This window comes from Pseudophryne corroboree, chromosome 8 (genome assembly GCF_028390025.1).
Source record: "Pseudophryne corroboree isolate aPseCor3 chromosome 8, aPseCor3.hap2, whole genome shotgun sequence".
Taxonomy (NCBI): domain Eukaryota; kingdom Metazoa; phylum Chordata; class Amphibia; order Anura; family Myobatrachidae; genus Pseudophryne; species Pseudophryne corroboree.
This window is the reverse complement of record NC_086451.1, coordinates 53,404,794-53,426,629: the sequence shown is the minus strand read 5'-3', so window position 1 is coordinate 53,426,629 and position 21,836 is coordinate 53,404,794. Positions and strand designations below refer to the sequence as shown.

Genomic DNA, 21,836 nt, shown 5'->3' with positions numbered 1-21,836 from the left:
TCGTAATGTTGACACTACGCTCAAATCCATGTACACTGCATCAGGAGTGGCGCTACGGCCCACTATTGCCTGTGCATGGATTTCTAAAGCCATAGTTAAGTGGTCAGGCACATTACTAGAGGAATTAGATTCTATAGATAGAAGTGACATTGAATTGTTTTTACATAACATACAGGATTCTGCGAGTTTCATGGTGGAGGCCATGAAGGACCTGGGTACTCTGAATGCAAGGATATCTTCCATGGCTGTCTCGGCATGCAGGGGACTCTGGCTACGCCACTGGTCTGCAGACACGGAATCCAGTAGAAGTGTGGAGAACCTACCCTTCACGGGTCAGGCTCTATTTGGGAAAGCGTTGGATGCGTGGATTGCCACGGCAACCGCGGGTAAGTCACCCTTTCTTCCCTCAGCCGCTCCTTCTACGAATAAACCCTTTTCTTCATCCACACCGCAGTCCTCTCGGTCCGCTAAGACAAAAAAGTCCAAACCTCCTACCACCTTCTTTAGAGGTGGACGGGCAGGACGGGCAAAATCCAAGAAACCTGCACCTATTCCCAGGAAGCCTCCTTCTGGTTCCTCAAAATCCTCAGCATGACGGTGGTCCGCACAGCCTGGAAAACAGACAGGTCGGGGCGAGACTCCAAGACACACGAGTAATTCGAGACTCCAAGAAGTTTCCTACAGTGGAGTTTCAACTTGGATGGTTTCTCCTCTTCCTGCAAGCAGGTGTGGATATGGGCCTGCGTTTGGGATCCATTAAGGTCCAGATTTCGGCTTTATCCATTTTCTTCCAGAAACAATTGGCTGTACTCCCTGAGGTTCAGACTTTATTGAAAGGGGTTCTGCACATCCAGCCTCCCTTTGTGGCGACAATGGCACCCTGGGATCTTAACGTGGTGTTGCATTTCCTGCAATCGGATTGGTTTGAGCCTTCAGAGGAGACTGAGGTCAAGTTTCTAACGTGGAACGCTGTCACTTTGTTAGCCTTAGCTTTTGCTTGACGTGTGTCGGAATTTGGGGCTTTGTCCTGTAAAAGCCCCTATTTAATCTTCCATGAAGAGAGAGCAGAGCTCAGGACACGTCAGCAGTTCCTTCTAAAGGTTGTGTTGGCTTTTCATATCAACCAACCTATTGTGGTGCCAGTGGCTACTGACTCCTCAATTGCATCAAAGTCCTTGGATGTTGTGAGGGCTTTGAAGATCTATGTGATGAGGACTGCTCGTCCAGGTTTGCCATGTCCAAAATCTGTACAGGCCCACTCTATTAGGTCAGTGGGTTCTTCCTGGGCGGCTGCCCAGGGTGTCTCGGCTTTACAGCTCTGCCGAGCAGCTACTTAGTCAGGTTCGAACACATTTGCTAAGTTTAACAAGTTCAATACTTTGTCTTCTGAGGACCTTCAGTTTGGTCAATCTGTTCTGCAGGAACCTCAGCACTCTCCCACCCTGTTTGGGAGCTTTGGTTCATCCCTATGGTACTAATGTGGACCCCAGTATCCTCTAGGACGTAAGAGAAAATAGGATTTTAATTACCTACCGGTAAATCCTTTTCTTGTAGTCCGTAGAGGATACTGGGCGCCCGCCCAGTTCTTCGTTTCTTCCTGCACTGTTAACAAGCCATCCTTATGGTGAAATTGCCGTCTGTGATCATGTGGAGCTGAGCTGTGCACTGTTCAGCACACTTTATGTCATCTCCTGGTATTGTATATGCCCACTTGGGCCCTCCAATTGTAGGACAATTTGGTGTTTAAACTTATAAGTCAAACTTAATATTTAATAGAGATTACTTAATCACATCTTTTATTCATGCATACCCACGTGGCTATTTGGTCATGTGAAAACTATATGTTATGCACACCAGTGCCAGCAGGAATGTACTGGTGTCTGAACGGTGAGGGATGCAAAACAAATGAACTCACAGACAGACTGGGGAATATGACATTACATACACAGAAGGTGATAGGGTAACAAAATAAACACAAAGTGAACAGAGAAGCCCAAAGGCTAAGAAACTGGGTGTCTCCCTAATATTAGGAATGCTCAGATGGAAAGAAGCAAGATGTAGTGATTTAATACGTAGAGAACCCGAAATGCTGTTGCTAAGGGCAACAGCAAAACCCCAAAGGGTTACCAACGGGTGTGGCAGTAAACTCCTTGGTCAGAGATGGAATAATAGACACAAGGAGAGTCTCCACAATCCTAGTCCTCACTTGCAGTGCACTGGTTCAGCTTACTGACACTAAACTGACACCTGAACACCTTGCACAGTGAGAAAGGATCTTGGCAGGCAAGTCTGAGAATACAGCCGCAAACTTGCTAGGTTCACAGAGTAGCAAAAGAACCCCAGCAGGTTAAACGACTGACTCCAGTCTTACTGCTAGGTCTGGATTGGCAGAGTGTAATACCAAATCCCAAGGCCTATTTGCAGTAAGCAACAAACAAATACAAAGTTTACACAGTACTAGCTAGCTTTCAGGAACTGACTAACAAAGATTCAGCAGCATCTGCCTAACCTGAGAATAGGGTTTATATAGCAGGTGCTGTCCACGCCCCACTCAGACCTCACAGACTGTGAGCACAAAAACCAGCACTGGATCCCCTGCCGTGCACAGAGCCTGTAACCACTGCACAGCAAAAGACCCGAACCGGAGTATCAGCTACGCTCAGGTTACTCCGCTAGCACTTGTCTCCCGGTTGCCATGACGACGTGGCAGCACAGAGCAGGAGACCCTAACAGTACCCCCCCTCTGACGAGGGGTCAAAGAACCCCTACCACCGGGTTTATCGGGGAACTGCGAGAAGAAAGAGCGTATCAGTCTGGGGGCATGAAGATCACAACTGCGCACCCACGACCGCTCCTCCGGGCCATACCCCTTCCAGTGCACCAAAAATGACAGCCGACCCCGAACCATCTTGGAGTCAAGAATCCTTTCAACAACAAACTCCCTCTGGCCATGTATCAGAAGAGGGGAAGGTCTTCCACTGGAAGAAGGATTACTAATCGCCCGTTTTAAAAGGGAACAATGAAATGTTTTATTGATACCCAAAGAACGGGGTAGATCTAACTGAAATGCCACCGGATTGATAACCCTAGTGATCTTATAAGGACCGATGAACCGGGGGCCTAACTTATGAGATGGCTGTCTCAACTTCAAATTCTTGGTAGACAACCAGACGAAGTCCCCTAATTTGAAGCTGCAGGGTCTTTTCCGCTTATCAAAAACCCTTTTGGTCACTAATGACACAGACACAAGGGCTTTCTTCACTTTCCTCCAAATACCTCTAAGGACCGAAACCACAGAGGAACCACCAGGCGTGGAGTCCAGGGGGTCAAAAGAATTGGCCTTAGGATGATGCCCATACACACAAAGGAAGGGAGAGATCCCTGTAGCAGAGTGAGCCGCGTTGTTATAGGCAAACTCCGCCATGGACAGATGAGCAACCCAGTCAGTCTGACACTTGGAGACATAACACCTGAGGAACTGCTCCAAGGACTGGTTCACCCTTTCAGTCTGCCCATTAGACTGCGGATGGTAGCCTGACGACAAGCTGACAGAAATCTGGAGATTGGAACAAAATGCCCTCCAGAATTTGGCCACAAACTGGGATCCGCGGTCAGAGACCACATCAAGTGGCAACCCGTGGAGGCGCACACCATGCATCATAAATAATTCAGACAGGCGTCTGGCCGATGGCAGCCCAACCAATGGAACGAAGTGCGCCATCTTCGAAAACCTGTCAACGACAACCCAGATGGCTGTCATCCCCGAGGATTTGGGCAAGTCCACCACAAAATCCATTGAAATGTGGGTCCATGGCTTAGATGGAATAGAGAGTGGATGTAATGGGCCAACAGGAACCCCTCTAGGAGTCTTATTTCGGGCACAGATGTCACATGCCCGAACCCACTGATCCACATCCCTAGCCACCGAGGGCCACCACACCGCCCTAGATAGCAACTCCCGAGTTCTGGCAATACCCGGGTGACCTGCCGACTTCTTGGCATGGAATTCCAGGAACACTCGCTGTCTTAACCTAGGAGGCATAAAAGGTGGCGAGACAAACCGCACTAGATCGCTCCCGTCTCTACAGAAGACCTCCTAAGAGAGGAGGTGTATTTCAGCAGGAGACTGATGAAATATATATGTATAACCAACTACCTTATTATTTAGATTAGAAAAGAGTATCTTTCCAATAAATTTCAATGGTTGGTGGTGCTCCCCAGAGTCAGAAATAGCACATTGTTATAGAAAGAAAAGAAGACTCTTTTTTGGGGGCACTCTTAATAATAGTACACCTGTATATGAAGAGTACTGTTATTATTAAAATATAACTTTTATTAGGTATGTCTAAAATATCAGAGATTGTGTATACAAATAATTTTTGCAGCAAAAGTCATACCCTGCTTTTCAATTCGATGTAGAATTATTCCCAAAGTGGGTATTTTATGGGTTGTGAAAGCCCACAGTTGATGACCACAATCCTATCCTCGTTAAGACCTATATTGGTATCGAGGTGAACTATCCCTGAAAAATGGCACTCTTAGTCTAAAACAAAAATTACCATGAAAGCAGGAAATAGTGGTAGCAGAGTGCGTATAGCACTGCTATAGAATTTCTTCCTTCCTATTGATAGATAACTCTATCCGGCTATTACTATACTCGGTATAGGCGACGGATAATATTCTCAATTTCATTAGGTGATCAATGTTGGAAATTCTTGAAACAAGGGTAAATTAAGGAGAATTAAATCAAGGAGGTTTTATGTTGGTATAACATGAACATAATATATTATAATGCCATGTTGGTCAATAGGTTGTGTTTAAAAGATACTGTCAAAGGTGAGTTACCCCGAATTTCCACAAATGCAAACTCATACAAGTATCACATACATGCTGCAGAAAAGGTTTATCACAGAGCTCAGGCTGAAAGAGCAGTACAAAACTACTATACTATTTGTAAATTACAAATTGCAGCCGTGTTCTTATTGTAGTAAAAAAGCCAGTATGTAGGTTTATTTACATTTGTAGAGTGCAATAAGTGGATATAGCTTACAACAGATACACCCAGGTGTCCACAGTTTATCTGTAAGGGTTATTTAGACTGTAATCAGTATATTCTTTCAGATTATAAGGATACAATGTGCCTTTTTAGTTGTAGCCGCTAATAACATTATTCAGTCACATCTATGGGATACAAGTTTCTCATATCGGAGCGTCACAATGTGGCGTTTTTGCCACCTTATCAAAAACCTTGAAATCTTCAGCATACATAGTCACAATTAGCTTATAGGGTGATTGAACTAATCATGATTAAATATGAGAGCCTGTATGAATCATAGGTAACATTTAAACAAGATAGATTTCCAAAAATCAAATGGACACAGTGTATTAGCTACGTTATTTCAATTGCACATATTTACCAAAAACCACAAAAAAATAGGTATCAATTAAAGGTGATTAGGGCACATTATAGTGACAAAAACTATGCGATCATGATACCATATGTCAAATATTGGAAAATTACCCGTGCTCAAGAAATCGTCTAACATCCAAATATCAAATAGACACAGTGTATTAGTTACGTTATTTCAAATGCACATATTCACCAAAAGCCACATATGAAATGGGTATAAATATCAATTAAAGGTGATTGGGGCACATCGTAGTGATAAAACTATATGATCATGATAACATATGTCAATTAATGGAAAATTACCCTAGAGATCATCTACCATGAGAGAGAGAAAGAAACCAGGGAGTTAATCCTGCAACTTCTACTGTCATTCCATCATGATTTTACCTGCACCTATGGTAATCAGCGGATGGAAGATGAGAGAGTAGCCAGGTGTTCCACTGATTGTGAAGGAAGAAAGAAGCCGTTCTGCTGTTCCCGTTAGAGCGCATACGGCTACCTGATATCCAAGGACATTGCAGGGAGCCGCAGCGCAATGCAGGAATGAGAGTTAGCTGAGTAGGGGTGCCTAATTCAGGAATAGAGTACTGTGGCTGGAAAAAGGGGGGGAGCCCGATTCACGGGCGTGTGGGCTCACAGATCTCCCACTAGCAGCGGCATCAGCTCCGGTTCAGCTGTGGACTGGATAACGCGTTTCACTCATTAAGCTTGTTCACATCCCGTCACATGCAGCGTCTACAGCACACCTCATTCACCGGCTATTTATAGCGGATCCTTAGTGATCAGCATTCACCAAAAGTTTAGATTGACAGGTATGTGGACCACTAGAAAAAAACCAATTATATGAGGACCTCTTTCAGAACGGAAGGTCACACCTACTTGATTACTACAAAGCTAATTCATCCCAAAGGGAAAAAGATTTTTTAAAACATAAAGATTTTTTTAAAACAATAAAGTTATCTGTATGTTTGCATCTATTTTCAGATAGTCCCCGTGTATTACACTTTCCAATAGATATTTCTATTTAAATGTTAAATTATTCAAAAAATCCAAATTGGTATTGATACACTCGGTGGATATTTCATTAATATACAGTTATTTTGCCTTCTGTAATCCATTGTGTACTATCAATTGCGACTATGAATGAGCCACAATTGGGGGATAAATAAATGCAATATAAGATAATAAATTTATGCCCCAAAAAACGGGACTATATTTAAGCAAGCATGCATGCATGCACCTATATAAATACACATATACATCAGTAAATAAATAAATAAATCACACCTAATATTTGAAAAAAACAACAACAACAACCTATAGTGAGAAAGATTATTAGTATTATACATGTGTTTACCAGGGAGAATATCAAAAAAGATTAATTAAATAAAGTAGATGAGGTTGAATGTAATGATTTAATATTATTATTTATTTAACTAATTTTTAAATTGTTTTTAAATTTTGTATTTTTTATATATGTAATTTATTATTTATGATTTTTAATTATTTATGTTTAATTTTGTTATTTATTATTTTTTATTAATTACCATTTTTTATTTTTTATTCTCCATTTTTCATTTTTTAGACACATCCGTGTATAAGTATATATAAGAAACCATGCATTACTCGTTATATGTGTACATATACATGCACATACATGAGTAGACGCCTACAAATCTACCTATAGGCAGAGAAAAAGACTGGGTCTAATTGGGGACAAGAATTCATAGGTATTTAATTACTCATATGGAGGAGGAGGCGGGGAAGAGGAAAAGCAAAAGTAGAAATAATAAAAATAATAATAAAAATTTAAAAATTACAGAACAACAATAATAAGGATAAGGATAAGGATAGAGGCAAAGGAGGGAAAGATGTGTATTCTATCAGTTACCTCAGTCCTTAGTCCTGCTGGAGATATGTAAGAGGAATGATTGGTAATGATAGATAAAGGTGGATATTGTCACAGGAAAGGACTGTAGTTGATATGTTCGTTAAGTCCTCCCGGAGTCAAGGCATCCAGTTCAAATGTCCAGCGACTTTCACGTTTGAGTAGTTCTCTGGTGAGATCTCCCCCCTGATGCCAAGATGTACTGTCTCTAGGCCAAATGCTTTGAAAGTCCTCAGATCACCCTTATGTTTGTAATGAAAGTGTCTGGCCACAGTAGTCAGTTGTCTTCCCCTGCTCATATCCAAAACAGCATTCCTCACTGTTCCAATGTGTTCGAGGATGCGTTGTTTTAGCATTCTCGTGGTCATTCCAATATATTTGGCACCACAATCACATTGGATACAATAAACCACCCCAGAGGTTCGACAATTAATATAATCCTTGATCTTTATGTTTTTACCATATCTGTCCATGATTTCCTTTTTCCTAACCATAAATTGGCAGGCCTTGCAAGATCCACATGCAAAGGAACCTACCAGTATGGGATTTTTGGGTTGGGTACGAGTAAAATGGCTCCTGACAAGGTGATCACGTAGGTTTGGAGCTCTACGCCAACTCATAGATACGGTTGGTCCAAGTTGTCATGAGAGATCCGTGTCGGCCAAGAGAACATGCCAATGTTTCTGAAGACTATTTTTGATTAGTCTCCATTCACTACTAAAATTGCTAATGAATCTCACTTCCTCCTTATGTTTAGTTGTAGTATCATTACCCCCAAAAATTAATGATTCCCTATTAACATTTCTTAGGGAATGTTTGGCTCTCTTGATGGAGTTATGGCTGTATCCCCTCTCTCTGAGCCGCCGTGTGAGTTCATCACTCTGTTGTTGGAATATACTGGCTTCAGAACAATTTCTGCGCAACCGCAGAAATTCGCCTTTTGGTATATTCTCCACAGTCGGTGGAAAGTGATGGCTCGTCTGGTGGAGTAGTGTATTAGTGGCTGTGGTTTTACGAAAAAGTTTAGTTTCTATCTGACCGTGATTGTTCTTATAGATTTTTATATCCAAAAAGGAAATTTCAGTATCACTGATTTCGTAAGTCAATTTTAAATTTAGGCTATTACAGTTGAGTTTCTCTATAAACTGAAGCAAAAGTTCTTGTCCTGCATCCCAAATTACAAAAATATCATCGATGTAGCGATACCACATAATCACATGTCTCGTAAATTGTTCGTTATCACCACTGAACACCATTTCTCTTTCCCACCATCCTAAATAGAGGTTAGCATAAGTTGGCGCACATGCCGCGCCCATGGCTGTCCCTCTTACTTGCAGGAAGAATTTATCATCAAAGGTAAAAAAGTTATGATTCAAAACAAAGTGTAGTAATTCCAAAAGGAATTCCTGAAAATCACCAAAATCACCCATGTTGAGGAAATACTTCACTGCAGAGATACCTGCATTGTGATCGATGCTAGTATATAAAGCCTCAACATCCAGACCTACCAGTAAGTAGCCTTCTCCTAGATTGATATCATGTATCTTTTTAAGGATATCTCTCGTATCCTGTATATAGGAAGGAAGACCCATTACCAGATCTCTTAAATGTAGATCCAGAAATCGACTTGCTTTTTCAGATATACTGTTTATTCCAGAGACTATTGGTCTCCCAGGTGGCATTCTAGAATCCTTATGTACCTTTGGCAGAAGGTATAAGGTAGGAGTTATAGGATTTTCAGTCCAAAGATACTCATATTCATATTTGGATATAGTCCCATTTGCATGATATTCTTCCAGGATCCTTTTGTATTTGCTTTTAATGTAATCCATGGGATTGAGTAATAGATGTTTATAACAGTTGTTGTCATGGAGTTGTCTATAGGCCTCTTTCATATATTGTTCTTTGGGCCAAATCACCACATTACCACCCTTGTCTGATGGCTTGATGGTTACGTCATTCCAGCTCTTGATGTTTTTCAGACAATCCCACTCCTCTCTACTTAGATTCTTATCCACTTTATGTAGATTTCGATTTGCATATAAAGTGTCAAATTCCTTGGATACTAAATTGGTAAAGACTTTAATCTCTGGACAGATAGCTTCTGGTGGAAAAAATGTCGATTTCTTCCTGCAAGTAGGTCTGCTTTTGCATAATTGTGTGGGTGTCACATCATCAGGTTCCTCATTCAATTCTTCTAAGGCAGCCAATGATGTAGATTCTTCTTCCGTAAATTCTTCACCAGCTATTGCCTCAAGATCATCCTTTCTTGTTGTAAAAAACTTTTTTAACCTAGGAGGCACAAACAAAAGACCTACCGGAAGGTCTGGAGGAGCCTGCTCCTGTGCTCTAAGGACTAATGACAAGAGGTCCTGGGTAATGCCCACTTTAATACATGATGGGGACACAATGGGCAATGGCTCCTCGGTGGTCTCCTGGATTGGAGCAAAACTCCGCGAGAGCGCATCAGCCTTGATGTTTTTTGACCCAGGGCGATATGTTATCAAAAAATTAAAGCGAGCAAAAAACAAAGCCCATCGTGCCTGCCTGGCATTGAGGCGCTTCGCTGACTCTAAATATGCCAAATTCTTATGGTCGGTGAGAATTGAGACCACAAACTTAGCCCCCTCAAGCCAGTGTCTCCACTCCTCGAGTGCATCCTTAATAGCCAACAATTCCCGGTTACCCACGTCATAATTCATCTCGGCAGGCGAAAATTTACGGGAAAAGTAAGCACAGGGATGAAGGCGATTATCAGACACCCCCCTCTGAGAGAGCACTGCCCCAATACCCATCTCAGAGGCATCCACCTCCACCACAAAAGGACGCTCTGGATCTGGGTGTCGCAGCACCTTGGCCGAGACAAATGCCCTTTTGAGACGGGCAAAAGCCGCTTTGGCCTCACAAGACCAGTGAGCAACATCCGCCCCTTTCTTAGTGAGTGCCACCAAGGGCGCCACTATAGACGAAAATCCAGCGATAAATCGTCTATAAAAATTTGCAAAGCCCAGAAAACGCTGAAGCGCCTTCAAACTAGTGGGCTGCACCCAATCCAGGACTGCCTGTACCTTGGAACCCTCCATTTGGAAACCTTCTGGGGAGATAATATATCCTATAAATGCGATTTGCTGAACTTCAAATTCGCACTTCTCCAGCTTCGCCCCAAGCCGGTGGTCTCTGAGTTTCTGGAGGACTAAGCGTACATGCTTCCGATGTTCCTCCAGGGAATGGGAGAAGATTAGGAAGTCATCTAAGTATACAACTAAGAATCTATCCAAATATTCCCTGAGCACATCGTTCATGAAGTCCTGGAAGACTGCCGGGGCATTACAGAGCCCAAAAGGCATCACCAAATATTCATAATGCCCTGAGTGGGTATTAAAGGCAGTCTTCCATTCATCCCCCTCTCTTATTCGGATTAGATTGTACGCACCGCGTAGGTCAATCTTAGAAAAAATGGTGGCAGTACGAAGCTGGTCAAACAAGACCGAAATGAGAGGCAGTGGGTATGAGTTTTTAATCGTGATACGGTTCAATTCCCTGAAGTCGATGCAGGGTCGCAACGAACCGTCCTTTTTACCCACGAAGAAGAACCCCGACCCAACTGGAGACTGTGAAGGTCTGATAAATCCCTTAGCCAAGTTCTCCTGAATGTACTCTGCCACAGCCTGAGTCTCAGGACGTGACAGGGAGTACAACCTGCTCTTGGGAAGCTTAGCATTCGGCAACAAATCAATGGCACAGTCATAGGGGCGATGGGGAGGTAGTACCTCTGCAACTCTTTTGGAGAACACGTCCGCAAAATCTGCATAACATCCTGGCAATCCTGGCAAACTTAGCTGCGAAAGCCTGACTGGAAGGCTCAAGCAAGCAACTCCTGAAACAATCAGTACCCCAACTAAGAATCTCCCCAGAGACCCAGTCAAATTGAGGATTGTGGGCCCTTAACCAGGGTAACCCCAACACCAATGGGGCAAAAGTACAGACAGTCACATAAAAGGACAATTTTTCAGAGTGTGTGGCTCCAATAAACAAAGAAATCTGGCTAGTGCAAGAGGTAATTTTACCCTGGGATAATGGTTCCCCGTTTAACCCACAAATCTCAATTTCCGATGCCAAGAGTACTAAGGGAACAGAGTGTTTCAGGGCGAATTGGCGGTCCATAAAAACCCCGTCGGCCCCACTGTCCACAATGGCCTCAGTCTTGACAGTTTGACCGAGAATCTTCAAGGTCACCGGAATGATAAAAGTCTTCTTGGGAAATTCTGACTTCTGGCCTGACAGGATATTTCCCATCACCCTCAGGCCCTGAAGTTTTCCGGCTTTTCTGGGCATGATACTGCCACATGACCTTTATTCCCACAGTACAAACATAACCCCTGCTGTCTCCTCCGCGTCTTCTCACGCGAGGATAGGCGGGTAGCCCCAATCTGCATAGGCTCCTCGGAAAATTCCTCAGAGTCTGAGGTTCCCTTGGGAAAGAAGGAAACCTCGGTCTCCCTTTCAAGCCTGCGCTCTCTCAGCCGTCTATCCACCCGAATGGATAACTGCATGAGCTGATCCAAGCTATCAGGCAAGGGATATTGTACCAGTTGGTCTTTTAACTGGTTAGAAAGACCTCTTCGGTACTGGTGTCTCAGGGCTGGGTCATTCCACTGGGTATCATGGGCCAACCTCCGAAACTCCGTACAATAAACCTCAACTGGCCTTCGCCCTTGCTTAAGGATCGAAATCTGAGCCTCGGCTGAGGCCGTCTTGTCAGGGTCATCATACAACATGCCCAGTGCCGTAAAAAAAGCATCAACACTTTTAAGCGACGGACAGTCAGGCTGCAACCCATATGCCCAGACCTGTGGGTCTCCTTGTAGCAAGGAAATCACTATGCCCACCCGCTGAATCTCCGACCCAGAAGACTGAGGCCTAAGCTGAAAATATAGCTTGCAGCTCTCCTTGAAACAAAAGAACTGCGAGCGATCTCCAGAAAAACGATCCGGGAGATTTACTTTCGGCTCCTTAACCCCTGAAGGTACTGCTGCTGCGGGAGCTCCGCCAGCGGCCTGCGAGGTGTGCATTTTAATGGACAAATCATTAAATTGTCGAGTCAGGACCTGCACCTGATCGACCACCTGTTGCAAAGTATTTTGAGGGGTATGCTCCATATTCCCACAAAATTTCAACAGGAGTATTAGGCTGCTGAATATGTTATGCACACCAGTGCCAGCAGGAATGTACTGGTGTCTGAACGGTGAGGGATGCAAAACAAATGAACTCACAGACAGACTGGGGAATATGACATTACATACACAGAAGGTGATAGGGTAACAAAATAAACACAAAGTGAACAGAGAAGCCCAAAGGCTAAGAAACTGGGTGTCTCCCTAATATTAGGAATGCTCAGATGGAAAGTGTCACGATCCGGGTATCTGGACGCCATTACTTACCCTTCAGATGCCTCCTAAGGCGGGCTCAGCGTTCCAGGACCAGATTCCGCTGTTCCTGAGTTTCCACATGCAGAGTGTCAGAGTGGTGTTTTCATCAGCCGCGGCCTCCGCTGTGCCCGCGTGGTTAAATGTGCATCTATCAGCCTGGCGTCTCCTGTCTCCGGTGGCCGGCGCCGCCATTACTGTTTCCCAGACCACATGGATTACAAACCAAACTTCCCTCCAAGTGTCTGCATGGGCGCAGCCATCTTGGATTCTGTCATCTGATCATTTCCACCAATCTGCTGTTTGTATTGTTGATTTGCATAATTGCCTAGCCAACCCCTTCCTTGCTGCAGGTATAAGTAAGCTGTGCCTGAGCAAGGAAGACGTCAGTGCTTTGGTTGTCAAACCTAGTTCCTGTTTGTCTCTCTTCTATGATTGTCTTCCAGGTTCCAGCTCCTGTCTCAAGACTTCCACCATAGAGACCCGCACCAGCATTCCACCTGCGGTGTAGCCTGACTCTCCAATCCATTGTGGATTCATCTGTTTCCAGCTACAACACTACCTGCTTCCAGCCTCAGCTTCCAGCAGAATACAGCTTCCCTTAAAGGGCCGGTGTCCTTTCTACACTTTACCACTCTCCACCGGAATTATTATTTCTCCGCTCTCAAGTTCTACATTTCAGTTCACATTTCATCGCTCCCAAAGTTCATTTATTATTTAACTGGTTCCAGCCAGTATCCACTCCGTGCTAACAACAGTCTGGTTCCAGCCAGTATCCACAGCAGCTGTTTTACCTTCAGCAACCCAGCTCTTCCTGGAACACCAGCTGGTACAATCCTGGGTTATCTCCATTGCTACAGCCGGGCCTGGTAAGGACTTTCCATCTAGAAGATCATAAGAACTATCTCACACTACCAGTGCCCTGTGGCTCCTGCCATGCTGTAGTACTCAGGAACTGTATTTATTCTTTGCTGACTTTTACGTTTTCTTTATTGCTGCTGTGATGCGGAGTTGTCATAATAAACATCATTGACTTTTATCTAAGTTGTCGTGGTCACGCCTTCGGGCAGTTATTATTCATGTTACTTACATGTCCAGGGGTCTGATACAACCTCCCAGGTTCCGGTACATCTCAGCCCCTACAACTGAGGCTGCCTCCCGTCAGCTCAGGCCCTCAGTTGTGACAGTAAGCACTGACCGAATGAATCCAGCCGGAGACCAGGATCAAGCGGCCAGGCCGATGCAAGAACTGGCAGCCCGACTAGAACATCAGGAGGCTGCACAGGGCCACATCATCCGCTGTCTCCAGGATCTCTCTACTCGGCTGGATGGGATTCAGACCACTCTCCGTGGATCAGGCGCGTCTGGTGCGTCAACCACAGTGACTCCAGCTATAACCCCACCCACCTTACCCATTCCTGCTCCACGTCTTCATCTTCCAACGCCAGCAAAATTTGACGGATCTCCAAGATTCTGCAGGGGATTTCTCAACCAGTGTGAGATTCAGTTTGAGCTACAACCTGGCAATTTCCCCAGTGACCGTACAAAAATTGCCTACATTATTTCTCTTCTCAGTGGCTCAGCCCTCGATTGGGCATCACCGTTATGGGAGAGGTCCGACACCCTGCTATCTTCTTACACTGCATTCGTGTCAACATTCAGGCGCATCTTCGACGAGCCAGGCCGGGTAACTTCAGCTTCGTCTGAGATTCTCCGTTTACGCCAGGGATCACGTACTGTAGGACAATATCTTATACAGTTCCAGATCCTGGCATCCGAACTGGCATGGAACGACGAGGCCCTGTATGCTGCATTCTGGCATGGTTTATCCGAGCGTATTAAAGATGAGTTAGCTACCAGAGACTTACCCTCCAAGTTAGATGAGTTAATCTCACTTTGTACGAAAGTTGACTTACGTTTCAGAGAGAGAGCAACTGAGCGTGGAAGATCATCTGCTCCAAAATCTTCTGCTCCTCCTCCTCGCCAACTGTCACCAACTAAAGATGAACCCATGCAAATTGGCCGTTCCCGTTTAACTCCTGCTGAGCGCCGAAGACGTCTCTCCGAGTTTCTCTGTTTGTACTGTGCAGCTCCGTCTCACACCATTAATGCCTGTCCCAAACGTCCGGGAAACTCCAAATCCTAGCTCGCCAAGGAGAGGGCCGGCTAGGAGTAATGATCTCCTCTCCATCTCCTCAAGATTGTAACCTCCCAGTCTCGCTTCAAGTTGCTCAACGTTATCAGAACGTCATTGCCCTCCTGGATTCCGGAGCAGCTGGGAACTTTATTACCGAAGCCTATGTTAAACGGTGGTCCCTACCCACCGAGAGACTTCCTTCGTCCTTTTCCTTAACTGCTGTGGATGGCAGTAAAATTTTTGATACAGTTATTTCTCTAAGGACTCTACCAGTTCGTCTGAGAGTGGGAGTTCTTCATTCCGAACTTATTTCACTTTTAGTGATTCCAAGAGCCACACATCCTGTGGTCCTGGGCCTTCCATGGCTCCGTCTTCACAATCCTACAATTGATTGGACGACTACGCAAATCCTGGCATGGGGTTCCTCCTGTACTAAGACATGTTTGTTTAAAGTGTTGCCTGTCTGTTCCTCCTCCCCCAGGTCGTCTGATGTTCCACCTCCTCCATATCAAGATTTCACGGATGTGTTCAGTAAAGCTTCTGCTGATATCCTTCCCCCTCATAGAGAATGGGACTGCCCGATTGATCTCGTTCCAGGGAAGGTTCCACCTCGAGGCCGAACTTATCCGTTGTCTCTCCCCGAGACGCATTCTATGGAGGAATACATAAAAGAGAACCTAGCAAAGGGGTTCATTCGACCTTCTTCTTCTCCAGCCGGCGCAGGCTTCTTTTTTGTAAAGAAGAAAGATGGTGGTCTGCGGCCGTGCATCGACTACAGAGGTTTGAACGACATTACCATCAAGAACCGCTATCCTTTACCCCTGATTACTGAGCTCTTTGACAGAGTTAGCGGAGCTACCATCTTTACAAAGCTGGACCTGAGAGGTGCATACAATCTCATCCGGATCCGTGAGGGTGACGAGTGGAAGACCGCATTTAACACCCGTGACGGACATTATGAGTACCTCGTCATGCCCTTCGGATTGAGCAATGCTCCAGCTGTCTTCCAGCATTTCGTCAATGAGATCTTCAGAGACATTCTATACCGTCATGTCGTGGTCTATCTAGATGATATCCTCATTTTTGCCAACAATTTAGAGGAACATCGTTTCTGGGTAAAGGAGGTTCTGTCCCGTCTCCGTGTCAATCATCTCTACTGCAAATTAGAGAAATGCGCCTTTGAAGTCAAGTCCATTCCGTTTCTAGGGTACATTGTGTCCGGTTCCGGACTAGAGATGGATCCTGAGAAACTACAAGCAATCCAGAATTGGCCAGTACCCTTAACCCTCAAAGGGGTCCAGAGGTTCTTAGGGTTCGCCAATTATTACCGAAAGTTTATACGAGACTTTTCCACCATTGTGGCGCCTATTACTGCTTTCACCAAGAAGGGTGCTAACCCGTCCAAGTGGTCTGAAGAAGCCATGCAAGCTTTTCATCTTTTAAAACAGAGGTTCATCTCTGCACCTGTCCTGAAACAGCCTGACGTCGACTCTCCTTTCATCTTAGAGGTGGATGCCTCCTCCGTTGGAGTAGGAGCGGTGTTATCTCAGAGGGCTAAAGATGGTCATTTACATCCTTGCAGTTTCTTCTCACGGAAGTTCTCCCCAGCGGAGCGCAACTATGCCATTGGCGACCAGGAGTTGCTAGCCATCAAGCTCGCTCTAGAGGAGTGGAGATATCTGTTGGAGGGAGCTTCTCATTCAATCACCATCCTTACAGACCACAAGAACCTTCTATATCTAAAAGGCGCACAATGTCTCAACCCTCGTCAGGCCAGATGGGCACTTTTCTTTTCCAGGTTCGACTTTAAACTCCAGTTCTGTCCGGGCTCTCAGAATCGCAAGGCCGATGCCCTTTCCCGCTCATGGGAGCAAGAAAATGAGTCAGAGTCTTCAGACAAGCATCCTATTATAAATCCGTTGGCATTCTCCACGGTAGGGATGGACTCTACGCCCCCATCAGGGAAAAGTTTTGTGAAGCCGACACTAAGGAAGAAGCTCATGCATTGGGCCCATGCTTCCCGTTTTGCCGGACATACAGGTATCCAAAAAACCCTGGAGTTTATCTCTAGGTCCTATTGGTGGCCAACTCTGAAAAAGGACGTCTTGGAGTTTATTGCATCTTGCCCAAAGTGTGCTCAACATAAAGTATCCCGCCAGTCGCCTGCGGGGCAACTGGTTCCACTATCTGTTCCCCGTCGACCATGGACCCATTTGTCGATGGATTTTATTACAGATTTGCCCATGTGCAACAAGTTCAATACCATCTGGGTGGTAGTTGACCGGTTCACCAAGATGGCACACTTCATTCCTCTCACCGGTCTTCCGTCAGCTTCCAAGTTGGCTCAAGTATTCATACAAGAGATCTTCCGACTCCACGGTCTTCCAGAAGAAATTATCTCAGATCGAGGAGTTCAATTCACAGCCAAATTCTGGCGAAGTTTATGTCAAGTCCTCCAAGTCAAGTTAAAGTTTTCCACGGCTTACCATCCTCAGACCAATGGTCAAACTGAGAGGGTGAATCAGGACTTGGAGGCCTTCCTCCGCATCTATGTGTCCTCCTCTCAAGATGACTGGGTTCAATTACTTCCCTGGGCCGAGTTCTGTCATAACAACCAGTATCATTCTTCATCTTCTTCAACACCATTCTTCACCAACTTTGGATTCCACCCTAAAGTCCCTGAGTTCCAACCGCTTCCAGCAACTTCTGTTCCCGCAGTGGATATCACCTTGCATCAGTTTGCCAATATCTGGAAGAGCGTACGATCAGCTCTGCTCAAGGCATCGTTCAGGTACAAGAAGTTTGCGGATAAGAAGCGTCGAGCAGTTCCTGCTCTCAAGGTGGGTGATCGGGTATGGTTATCCACGAAGAATTTGAGGTTAAGAGTTCCCAGTATGAAGTTTGCACCTCGCTACATCGGTCCTTTTAAAATTGATCAAGTCATCAATCCTGTTGCTTACAGACTCCAGTTACCTCCCTTCTTAAAAATACCCAGGACATTCCATGTTTCCCTGTTGAAACCGCTAATCTTGAATCGGTTTCATTCCTCACTTCCACCAACTCCGAAAGTCCAAACTCAACGAGGCGTTGAGTATGAAGTGGCCAAGATCCTGGACTCACGTCACCGTTACGGTCAACTTCAGTATCTCATTGACTGGAAGGGCTATGGTCCTGAAGAACGCTCTTGGACCAATGCCTCTGACGTCCATGCTCCTGCCTTGGTCCGAAATTTCCACGCAAAGTTTCCTTTAAAGCCTAAGAAGTGTCCTGGGGCCACTCCTAAAGGGGGGGGTGCTGTCACGATCCGGGTATCTGGACGCCATTACTTACCCTTCAGATGCCTCCTAAGGCGGGCTCAGCGTTCCAGGACCAGATTCCGCTGTTCCTGAGTTTCCACATGCAGAGTGTCAGAGTGGTGTTTTCATCAGCCGCGGCCTCCGCTGTGCCCGCGTGGTTAAATGTGCATCTATCAGCCTGGCGTCTCCTGTCTCCGGTGGCCGGCGCCGCCATTACTGTTTCCCAGACCACATGGATTACAAACCAAACTTCCCTCCAAGTGTCTGCATGGGCGCAGCCATCTTGGATTCTGTCATCTGATCATTTCCACCAATCTGCTGTTTGTATTGTTGATTTGCATAATTGCCTAGCCAACCCCTTCCTTGCTGCAGGTATAAGTAAGCTGTGCCTGAGCAAGGAAGACGTCAGTGCTTTGGTTGTCAAACCTAGTTCCTGTTTGTCTCTCTTCTATGATTGTCTTCCAGGTTCCAGCTCCTGTCTCAAGACTTCCACCATAGAGACCCGCACCAGCATTCCACCTGCGGTGTAGCCTGACTCTCCAATCCATTGTGGATTCATCTGTTTCCAGCTACAACACTACCTGCTTCCAGCCTCAGCTTCCAGCAGAATACAGCTTCCCTTAAAGGGCCGGTGTCCTTTCTACACTTTACCACTCTCCACCGGAATTATTATTTCTCCGCTCTCAAGTTCTACATTTCAGTTCACATTTCATCGCTCCCAAAGTTCATTTATTATTTAACTGGTTCCAGCCAGTATCCACTCCGTGCTAACAACAGTCTGGTTCCAGCCAGTATCCACAGCAGCTGTTTTACCTTCAGCAACCCAGCTCTTCCTGGAACACCAGCTGGTACAATCCTGGGTTATCTCCATTGCTACAGCCGGGCCTGGTAAGGACTTTCCATCTAGAAGATCATAAGAACTATCTCACACTACCAGTGCCCTGTGGCTCCTGCCATGCTGTAGTACTCAGGAACTGTATTTATTCTTTGCTGACTTTTACGTTTTCTTTATTGCTGCTGTGATGCGGAGTTGTCATAATAAACATCATTGACTTTTATCTAAGTTGTCGTGGTCACGCCTTCGGGCAGTTATTATTCATGTTACTTACATGTCCAGGGGTCTGATACAACCTCCCAGGTTCCGGTACATCTCAGCCCCTACAACTGAGGCTGCCTCCCGTCAGCTCAGGCCCTCAGTTGTGACAGAAAGAAGCAAGATGTAGTGATTTAATACGTAGAGAACCCGAAATGCTGTTGCTAAGGGCAACAGCAAAACCCCAAAGGGTTACCAACGGGTGTGGCAGTAAACTCCTTGGTCAGAGATGGAATAATAGACACAAGGAGAGTCTCCACAATCCTAGTCCTCACTTGCAGTGCACTGGTTCAGCTTACTGCCACTAAACTGACACCTGAACACCTTGCACAGTGAGAAAGGATCTTGGCAGGCAAGTCTGAGAATACAGCCGCAAACTTGCTAGGTTCAAAGAGTAGCAAAAGAACCCCAGCAGGTTAAACGACTGACTCCAGTCTTACTGCTAGGTCTGGATTGGCAGAGTGTAATACCAAATCCCAAGGCCTATTTGCAGTAAGCAACAAATACAAAGTTTACACAGTACTAGCTAGCTTTCAGGAACTGACTAACCAACAAAGATTCAGCAGCATCTGCCTAACCTGAGAATAGGGTTTATATAGCAGGTGCTGTCCATGCCCCACTCAGACCTCACAGACTGTGAGCACAAAAACCAGCACCGGATCCCCTGCCGTGCACAGAGCCTGTAACCACTGCACAGCAAAAGACCCGAACTGGAGTATCAGCTACGCTCAGGTTACTCCGCTAGCACTTGTCTCCCGGTTGCCATGACGACGTGGCAGCACAGAGCAGGAGACCCTAACACTATACCTGTTCTTGTCTACAATACCACTGTATAGTTCAATCTCTGCCTCTGATGCTAATAGGACATATCAGTGAGTGATAGACAAATCAGCATTTGTATATATTTATGCAGTATTTTGCCCTTTTTCTATTTGAGAGAATAGATTTCTTGAGCTTGACATTATTGGTCAATCATTTTCAGCGTGATCCACACGACTGAAGTTGCTATTTGAGACAGGGTTTAGTTACCTTCTTCAATGCCGATATGTACATTGTATGATACAATCAGCTCAGTCCATTACAGTATCTGGACATATATATGAATTATGAGTGGTTTACAGCTCTCTAAACTCAAAATAGTAAATTTAGACATATGATATCCAAAGTTGGTATATGTATAACCATGTATGATCACCCATGCTTTTTCATGCAGGGTTTGACTGAATAATATAATCTCATTATACCACACATTTCTATCAATACTTTATTTATCTTCTCTGAAGAAGTTCACTCTATTAAGATCTCAGTCATTCATGACCTTCCAATTCGATAAGTCGAGATAGCCCACCTCTCTCATCCACTGTCCACTATAAATCCATTATATGACATTGGACAGCGGAAGGTGAGGCCCTTAACTTATTCTTTAATACACCTCTCTCATTTCGGTACTCTCTCATCCAATTGCCAGTTAACCATTCTCTGCAATGCTACGGTAACAGAGTACCTGTGCAAAAATCATTGGACAGCAGAAGTACTCCTTTCTCTGGTATTGTCATTAACCACACTCTCTCATTTGTCCCATATGGGTACTTACTGCCATATTCCACTGGGCACGCCCGATCTCGTTTGATCTTGGAAGCTAAGCAGTGTTAAGCCTGATCAGTACCTAGATGGGAGACCGCTAGAGAATATCAGATGCAGTAAAATCAATCCTCTGCCCTGGACAAAAAAACAGAAGTGCTGGAACAGCCTCTGACTCTATCATTCTCATTATTATATTGTGATAATACCTCTTAGCGCTTTTCTCTTATCTGACTTAAAAATCTAGACACACATATCCCCCTTACCAAGAGATAACAATGGGGGTCATTCTGAGTTGATCGTAGCTGTGCTAAATTTAGCACAGCTACGATCGTAAACTCAGACATGCGGGGGGACGCCCAACACAGGGCTAGTCCGCCCCGCATGTCAGTGCCGCCCCCCTCACCCCACCCCCCCCCGCACAAATACAAAAGCATCGCACAGCGGCAATGCCTTAGTATTTGAGGAGTAACTCCCGGCCAGCGCAGCTCCTGTGGCTTGCTGGGAGTTACTCATCGCTCCCGCTGGCCGCAGCGGCTGCGTTGCCGCTGTGTCCCGCCCCCCCAACGGTCCGGCCACGCCTGCGTTGGCCGGACCGCTCCCCCTAAATGGCGGCTCAACGCCGCCGTTCAGCCCCCTCCCGCCTAGCGACCGCCTCTGTCTCAGAGGCGATCGCTAGGCAACGATGGCTGCCATGCACCGGCAAACTGCGGCTCTGGCGCATGTGCAGTTCCGATCCGATCGCATGGCTGCGAAGAAGTGCAGAGTGCGATCGGGTCGGAATGACCCCGAATAACAGATAGCACATAATTGGACTATTCATAGTCTTTATTAATCTACCAGTGCATCTGTTTTTCTGGATATCCATTGACAAATTATTATGTCTTTCAATATTTTCACCTCAGATGCATTTCAATTAATTGAATCTGATTGACCTTATTTGTAAAGATAATTATTTATAATTATCCATTATATTGAATGTGGAGGTGATATTTTAATATATTT

The 21,836-nt window shown here is 45.2% G+C and overlaps 1 pseudogene; it reads left to right on the top strand.

Moving 5' to 3' along the window:
* The first annotated feature begins 20,838 nt into the window (after positions 1 to 20,838).
* On the top strand, positions 20,839 to 20,957 carry LOC134952049 (5S ribosomal RNA; annotated as a pseudogene).
* The last annotated feature ends 879 nt before the right edge of the window (positions 20,958 to 21,836 follow it).